This window comes from Haliotis cracherodii, unplaced genomic scaffold (genome assembly GCF_022045235.1).
Source record: "Haliotis cracherodii isolate W230 unplaced genomic scaffold, xgHalCrac1.p SCAF_22, whole genome shotgun sequence".
In the NCBI taxonomy this organism is placed as follows: Eukaryota; Metazoa; Mollusca; class Gastropoda; order Lepetellida; family Haliotidae; genus Haliotis; species Haliotis cracherodii.
In genome coordinates, this window is record NW_027266278.1 from 9,515,429 (window position 1) to 9,523,958 (window position 8,530).

Here is an 8,530-nt window from a genome sequence, read left to right on the forward strand (position 1 = left end):
TGCATACGTGTAAATATATACACGTGAGTATACTTGTCATGTGAACGCGTTTACTCATGTCAGCGTTAGAATTTGGCACTAGTCCTATAGTCCTTGCCAAACTGCCCAGAAGTTAAGGTATCATAAGGACTAGTAGAAATTTGCCATTTTTAAGGGATTGGCTATATATTTAGTGGACTAAAAATGTTAGTTTCTTCGTCTGCATAATGGGGCACAGGTGGCCCAGTCGTCTAAGGTGCCGCGATTCGCTGTGCAGAGCTGCGTCCCTTGGGCACACCCAAAACCTATGATTGTGGGTTCGAATCCCGGTTCGCCCCGATTATGTTTCTAGGTTTGTCAGCACCATACCCGTGCTCGTGGCTTTCACCGAAGTGGTAAACGTCTGAGACCTGCATCATTTCGGGCTTTCCTCCCACATTAAGCTGACACGCCGTGATATAACTTGAATGTTGTTGAAAGCGGCGTTAAACCCAACTCACTCACTCACTCACTCTGCATGTGTGTCTGAAGCAGGTGTTCAAGTCTTTGAAAGGCATTTAGAAGTGATACACGTAAGGAAGAGAATTTATGGATATCAATATCTTATTATATCATATTCCCCCGATGAAGGAGTAAGTATATACTCCGTTGTGTAAGTTGTTTATCGCCGCACTCCGCAATATTCCAGCTATATGACGGCGATCAGTAAATAATCGAGTCTGGACCAGACAATCCAGTGATTGACATCATGAGTATCAGTCCACGCAATTGGAATACAATGACATGCATCAACCAGTTCAGCAAGTCTGACCACCCGATCCCGTTAGTCGTCTCTTACGACAAGCATAGTCGTCTTTTACGGCAAGCATGGGTTGCTAAAGACCTATTCTATCCCGGATCTTCCCGGGTCCTACTAACGTAATGAATGACCGCCTCCGTGGTCTTGTGGTAGAGCGTCCGCCCGGAGAGCGGAAGGTCCAGGGTTCGATCCCGGGCCGCGTCATACAAAAAGAAGGTTAAAAGATGGTACTTGTTGTTACCCTGTCTGGCACTCAGCATTAAGGGGCTAAAACAAGGGCTGGTCGGCTCGGAGTCAGTATACTGTGTCTGAGTGGGGTATTCATGTTAAACTGCGGCATGGTATCTCAGTGAGCTAGCACTATAAATCGGCATCAGTCCGGACTAGTACAAGCAGCCACACACACACATACACGTGCATGCACGTCGCTATATAAGTGCAATAATCTTGGACGCGACGTTAAACCCAATTCCACCTCACCTCACTAACGTGAATGTGCATAAAGTCACACAGAGCAAAATATTTAACTTGACATTCACGATTGACATCACGAGGCCAGTTCAAGGCCTACTTCGTTTAAAGACTGGTCATTAAGAGTAAATGTGAATCTTGTCAGACATTTTTCGGCTAAATATATATATCACGGCGGCCTGTAACTATGGTAACAAAACAGTCTGGTCCAGAAAATCAGCTGTTGGCACGAGCAAAATGGCCGACACGATAAACGTGACGGCAGAGATTTGTGGCGCTTGCCAGTGTCACTCGTCATTCATAAGATGGCTGATCCAAAGACGTATATACGTCTTTGGCCGATCATTGAAAGGTAATTATAAAGATGCGTCGAATTGATTCTGAGGTTAATTCATAGATTGCTGTAGACCGTAGAAGGTTTGAACGTGCATTTCTTCGTTTGGTAGGGTCGTAGAGAGGGTAGTGTGCACGGGCATTCAGTCAGACGTTTTGATTTTTCCTCATGTGTACTAAAACTGAATTCAAGATTAAAGGGTCTAAATGATCAGAAACAACGCCATTGTATTTATTTGTGTAGGGAATTCCCAGGGTTTTCCTGGGAATGTGGAAGTAGTCTGTCAGTGTTTACGTCATTTCAAGAATAGTCTCGCGAAAACACGCATGAACGTCATCATATATCTTTCATGAAAATGCATACGCTTATTAACGTCAGTTCCGCAGTCATGTGACCGACCTCTCGTCCAAAGGAAAGCCGTATTTCGAGTAAACCTCATATCAAGAAATATGCATGTTTGAATCAATAAATGAAACTAATTTACTTTACGGATGACGTCACTCGGAGGCTACACAGAGTACTGCACACCAAGGGTTCAGCTGCTGTGGGCGTCTTAGGTCAACCGAAGGCGGACATCAGTAAAATGTGCTGACATTGGTCAGCTAAGGTCAGCAGGATTCACCTGCGTCGTCCGAGTTTTAGCAATGGAACGCGGGCACTAAAACCACCACTCGTCAGCTGGATCAGGTTTGAAGGCACCGCCTTTAAGATAATATACATGTTCATCAATGTAATTGTGGGAACAAAAGAATGCCCACATAATTTTGATATACGGCAGACACATTTTGAATATTTTCTGTGAATGTTCAAATATATTCGACTGTATACAGTAATCGTCAATACATTTCCTTTAATCATTGTTTGATTCTAAAGATATCCAATTCGGTAGGATTTCAGAGAGCGATGTTGTGCTGAGATGCGTGGGATTTCATCCAATAAAGCCCCTCTTAAGAAACCTCGTTACCCATATAATTAAATACTATACATGTGTACATAAAATGATAAAACTATAATATCCCATGATTCGTTGGTAAACGGCCTTGGTAAATAATCGAGTCTCGACCATACAATCCAGTGGTTAATATCATGAGCATCGATCTACTCCACTGGGTTACGATGACATGCATCAACCAAGTCAGCGAGCCTGACCACCCGATCCCGTTATTCGTCTCTTGTGACAAGCTGCTGAAGACCTATTCTATCCCGGATCTTGATGGGTCGAAATGGCAAATAACGAGACAGGGGTATGGTGTGGTTATATGCTTCAGCTGCGAAAGCGTAGACATGTACCGCTCAGCTTTTGATGTATACAACGTCAGTAGATCGAAATATACATATCCTGTATCCTGTAGATGTCGGATACTAAAAAGCTACCAGTTCGCAGCTAAGTATGACATCAATGTGTCGTTACCTGGGTACCGATCCACAAAGCGATCTTAGAGCTAAGGCTGTCGTAGGTCTATGTTAAAGTATGGGAGTTACGATCGTCTTAGCGCTACGATCGCTTGGTGGAACAGGTCCCAGGCATTTCTCAGAAGATATTTACATCTCTGTTACGCATTAATCGTATGTACGCATCGCCAAGTCAAGCACCTGTAGCAGCGGGAGGGAGATGCTCTTTGTATAACCCTCACGAGTTGTGCCACTTATATGTCAAACTTAACAAAAAGTCATTTACACATTCTGGGTCCACTCACACAAAGCAATCTAAGCACTTTGAAGATTGTAACTCACATACTTTAACACAGATTTACGATAGTCGTATTTCTACTAAAATCTCTTTGTGCAAGTGGACCCGTGGAAAATAATTAAGCATATTCCCATTTAAAATGACAATTTCTAGAAATTGCATCTATCTATTCAGATGAAATGATTTGTTTTTGTTTACAAAGGGGCCAACTTATACTGACAGAAACTCAAATCAAGCATGCATGTAATGGCATAGTTTGTTACTGTTCCATGACAATAGTTATGCATAGCCCTTTCAGCTGTTTCTTCGGCTTTGCCACCATAAGGAGGCCACAAAAGTGTTCTTACACCAACTTGTCATCTGGTATCCATGGTATCAAAGACATTAACAAAAAAAGTTTGGAACATATGAAAATAAAGGAATGGCACTTAACATTTTCCCTGATCTATATAATAACATTTTCCCTGGTCTATATAACATTTTCCCTGGCCCATATAATAACATTTTCCATGGTCTATATAACAGCATTTTCCCTGGTATATATAACATTTTCCCTGGTCTATAAAACAGCATTTTCCCTGGTCTATATAATAACATTTTCCCTGGTCTATATAATAACATTTTCCCTGGTCTATATAATAACATTTTCCCTGGTCCTTATAATAGCATTTTCCCGGGTCTATATAATAACATTTTCCATGGTCTATATAACAGCATTTTCCCTGGTATACATAATAACATTTTCCCTGGTCTATATAACAGCATTTTCCCTGGTCTAAATAATAACATTTTCCCTGGTCTATATAATAACATTTTCCCTGGTCCATATAATAACATTTCCCCTGGTCTATATAATAACATTTCACCTGGTCTTTCGAATAACATTTTCCCTGGTCCTTATAATAGCATTTTCCCGGGTCTATATAATAACATTCCCCCTGGTTTTTATAACATTTTCCCTGGTCTAAATAATAACATTTTCCCTGGTCTATATAATAACATTTTGCATGGTGTTTTGAAGGGAAGCTGTTGATGCACCTTTCTAAAGTCCAGTAATGTTTTTGTCATTTTGGGTAAAATCAATTCAGCCTGTTATTGCATCATGGGAGACTTAATAACAAAATATTTTTCGTTGCTTTGGAGTATATGATACAATATGTATGTTTTGTGAAGGTAGCATATGCAAACATAGAATCTCAACCGAGCGTCTTTTTATATCAAATATATCAACACGAGTTGAAAAAGTGGAAAATCTCAGAGGGTGAGATTTTATTTATCATCCAACATAATTCTTCAAGCCTTTTCAGTTTGTAGACAGTAATAAGCAGTGTCTGAAGTGTATAACGTACTTCTAACAGCTTCAGTAGCTCAGCCATTAGTGATGTCATGGCAACCATGGTAACCAATGATGTCACAAAGGTCTGCAAAGCATTGCGATGCTATTTCATTGAAGCGATATCTGCAATGTAGTAATCGGTTGATCTCACCGAAGCAATATCTCCTGTGGGAGCCAGTTTTGGATGATAAATGGTGTTAGCGTTTGAGCATGTATCAACAGGTGGCTTTGCAGACCATTGTGATGTCATTGGTTACCAGGATGTCACAATCAAATGACATCACTAATGGCTCTGCTGCTGAAGCTATTAGCAGTACTCTTTACACTTAAGACACTGCTTAATACTGTCTACAAACTGAAAAAGCTGAAAAAATGATATTGGATGGTAAATAAAATCTTACCCTCATGTTTTTTTCATATGAAATATATGAAATATATCAACACTCTTTAATAAAAGTGGAAGACCAAACCAATGGTATCTGCAGCAGCATCTTGATATCATGTTAGGTCACAGCAACCTAGACACCACTGTACAAAAGAAAGATAAACAAGTTTGTTCTGTTCTGAATATTTATTCAAGATGAAGAAAATACTGACAAAGTTGGTCAATCTCTGGCACTTCAGTTATATTGCAGGTGGTTTGTGGAATAAATAAGGAAATAAATAAACATGGAACACATTATCACGTGAAATTAATGGAAAACCAGACATTCCTGGCACAAATAATCATCATAGTAACAGTTATCATCATGTGCATTCAATAGCTGGCCGAGGAATGTACCGTCCTCTATCTGTGATCCTAATCAAGGGGAGAGAACTCTTTCCCCTTTATGCTTACAAGGCTGTTCCTGTGACTGCAAGCCATGTCTCAAAACATAGGCTGAGTTAGTTATTTAATCTACCTGTGGGAAAGGACACCTGTCAGAGGACACTGTGAAAATCATCAAGGGAGAGAACTCCTTTATGCTTATTATGAATGCTGCTGCTTAAATGTAAGACCATATCTCAACAAGCTGAGTATTTAATCTACCTGTGAGACAGGCACCTGTTGGGGGACCATGTCAAAAATAGTACAGCACATTTATGCATTTTATAAAAAAATTGATTGAACAGTGTACACAAGATCTGCAAAAGATAATTTCTTTCTGCAATGAATCAATTCGCATGTAGACATGACAGTATATATTGAGCTGCTAATGCAAGCAGGTTTGAACAAATACTTTGGACAGGACCCCTAAACATCTGGTAAATATCCATATGAAGGTGAAATCTAACACCAGTTATTCACAAAATGTCACAAGGCAAAACCAGCTTGAAGTCCCAATGGATGCCTTGTCTCTGTTATGTCATCCACACAACAAACGGGAGGGGTATAAGAAAGGATAGGAAATATGGATGAACAACTTCTTTATTACAATTGCTCTTAATTTTAATACACTGTGAGTGTGAGTGAGTGAGTATGGTTTTTACGCCGTTTTTAGTAATGTTCCAGCAATATCACGGCTGGGGACATCAGAAATGGGCTTCACACATTGTACCCATGTCGGGAATCGAACCCAGGTCTTCGGCGTGACGAGCGAACGCTTTAACCACTAGGCTACCCGACCGCCCCAATTTTAATTTTTTTTTTTTTTAAATACAGAAGTTGCTCATCCATATATGTTATCCTTACTTAGTACTCCAAATTCTATATGCCTCTCAAAGAAAGGAGTAGTGAATTTGTTACTGAGGCCAGACCAACTTAAGTCTCTTGCATTAAGGCATGTCTTCCCAACTGTTACAGACGGAAGAAACCAAATGGACTCAGGAAAGAGTGGTATCAAATCGGAGAAAAAGATCTGATTTATTATCAGATTGTACACAAGAAATGGACATATAAATAATATAAAAAATAGGTTGAAAGTGATAATTTCAGACCAAATATTAGTAGATTGTTTTCACCATTAGAGTCTGGAACTAATTTGAAGTCAAGAGTCATAGCAAATATTCCATCTCTTGGGAGTAAGTGAGAGTATGGTTTTACACCACTTTTAGCAATATTCCAGCAATATCACAACAGGGGACACCAGAAATGGGCTTCACACATTGTACCCATGTCGGGAATCGAACCCGGGTCTTCGGCGTGACAAGTGAAGGCTTTAAGAACTAGGCTACCCGACCGCCTCTCCATCTCTTGGGAGTCTGGGTAAATTAACCATATTTTCATGAGAAAACACACCAAGTTTCGAAATAATCTATGGTCATTTTCAAAAAAGATACTGTACCCAAGATTACTCTATGGTGCGTTTCAGTTTTATCACCAGAAGAGTTAATTTTGTCTCTTCCATCTCCTGGGAACTGAAAAATTCCATGAAACAAGGAATAAACTTAGACTGCCTAACAGTGTGAAAACAAATGACAGGAATATTAAAATGTGAATAAATATTTTGATTAAAAGATTTTGCACATGGTTTGCTATGCTTTGCAAATGATGCTGTAATCAAATGAATAATACCAACAGATAAACAAGGCTGTCTGAATGACAAATGTATACCCGATATGACAAATATCACATCTGTATTGTACAAAAGCGTGATACATAATTTTATTGGGGTATGTATGACTAGTAGGTGTTGGATTAGTAGACCTCATTGAACAAGAATGAGCGGAAATAAACAATGCTAATGGCACCAACATTTCAGCTTCCCAGTAATCAACATCCGAAACATTCCAACATTCATACTGTGTGAGGATACAGCTTTTATCCTACAGGAGACATGAACAAACATGGTGATTATTTTGAAAACATATCGCAAGTGCTTCTCTGCACGTGAATGAGTGAGAAAGGATCTACATTGCAATTTCAGCAATATTTTCAAGTGACAATTCATAGATGCTTACCACTTGGGTGATACCCATGGACAAAGGATCTTAATCAGAATTGGACAAATCTGACAATAAAACCCATGATCCTGGCATGGCAAAGGGACACAACTCTGTAAAGTGAGTCGCACCACTTTAGATCACCACTCTAACTAGAGTTAGAATAGGCTCCAGATTATAGAGCCTAGCACTTCATAAATGATAGGTATGCCCATGAGCACTTATTCCCATGCCAGAAACTGAATAACGGACAATCTTCAAGAAAACTTATAGGTACAATCTAGTTTCATTTTTAAAAGGATTTACCTTTGAGTTTTTCCTGAACGCAAAGGGACAAAAAAATAATTTCCCTCAACATTAATAATCAGAAATACACATGAAACATTTCATTACCATATAACAGTAGCACATTATTGCCCTTTTGGCCACTTCAAATTCATAGCTTCATGAAATTAAAATAAACATCTCTGCTTAAAAAGGAGAAACAAAGAAACAACAGATTGCATGGTATCTGCCCAAAACAAACCCAAACCCAAAAACTTAACTTACAACATTAAGCAATGTAGCTCACTGTGCATCTTCTTAATTAGATTAATTAATTTAAACATGGGGAAATTTTCACATTGACTGATCAAAAATGTCAATGTCAATATCATTATGTTTGATGGAAAAACATTAAGCACTAGTCTGAGGAAATCTGCCCTATGTTTAGGGTATCCTGAAAAGTTCATTGTGTTTAATGTTTCCAGCTGAAACAACTGCCAATAAGTAGGTATGTTTTTACAATGTTTGCAATATTCAATCGACACTATGGCAGATGATGATAGATGGAACCAACGTGGGGAATCAAACCTAGGTTTTGAGCTTGATAAACCTACGCTTTAACCGCAAGGCTACCCACCTGACATCCCCTCCCAAACATCTGGTCCTTACTTAGCATGTTCATAAAGTATTTAACAAAACAATTGTTTCCCACAAATAGAGGCAGCCTTTAGAAACAGCATCGTATCGTGACAAATGACAGGTACTGAATTAACCAAATAAACTGATACAGTATTT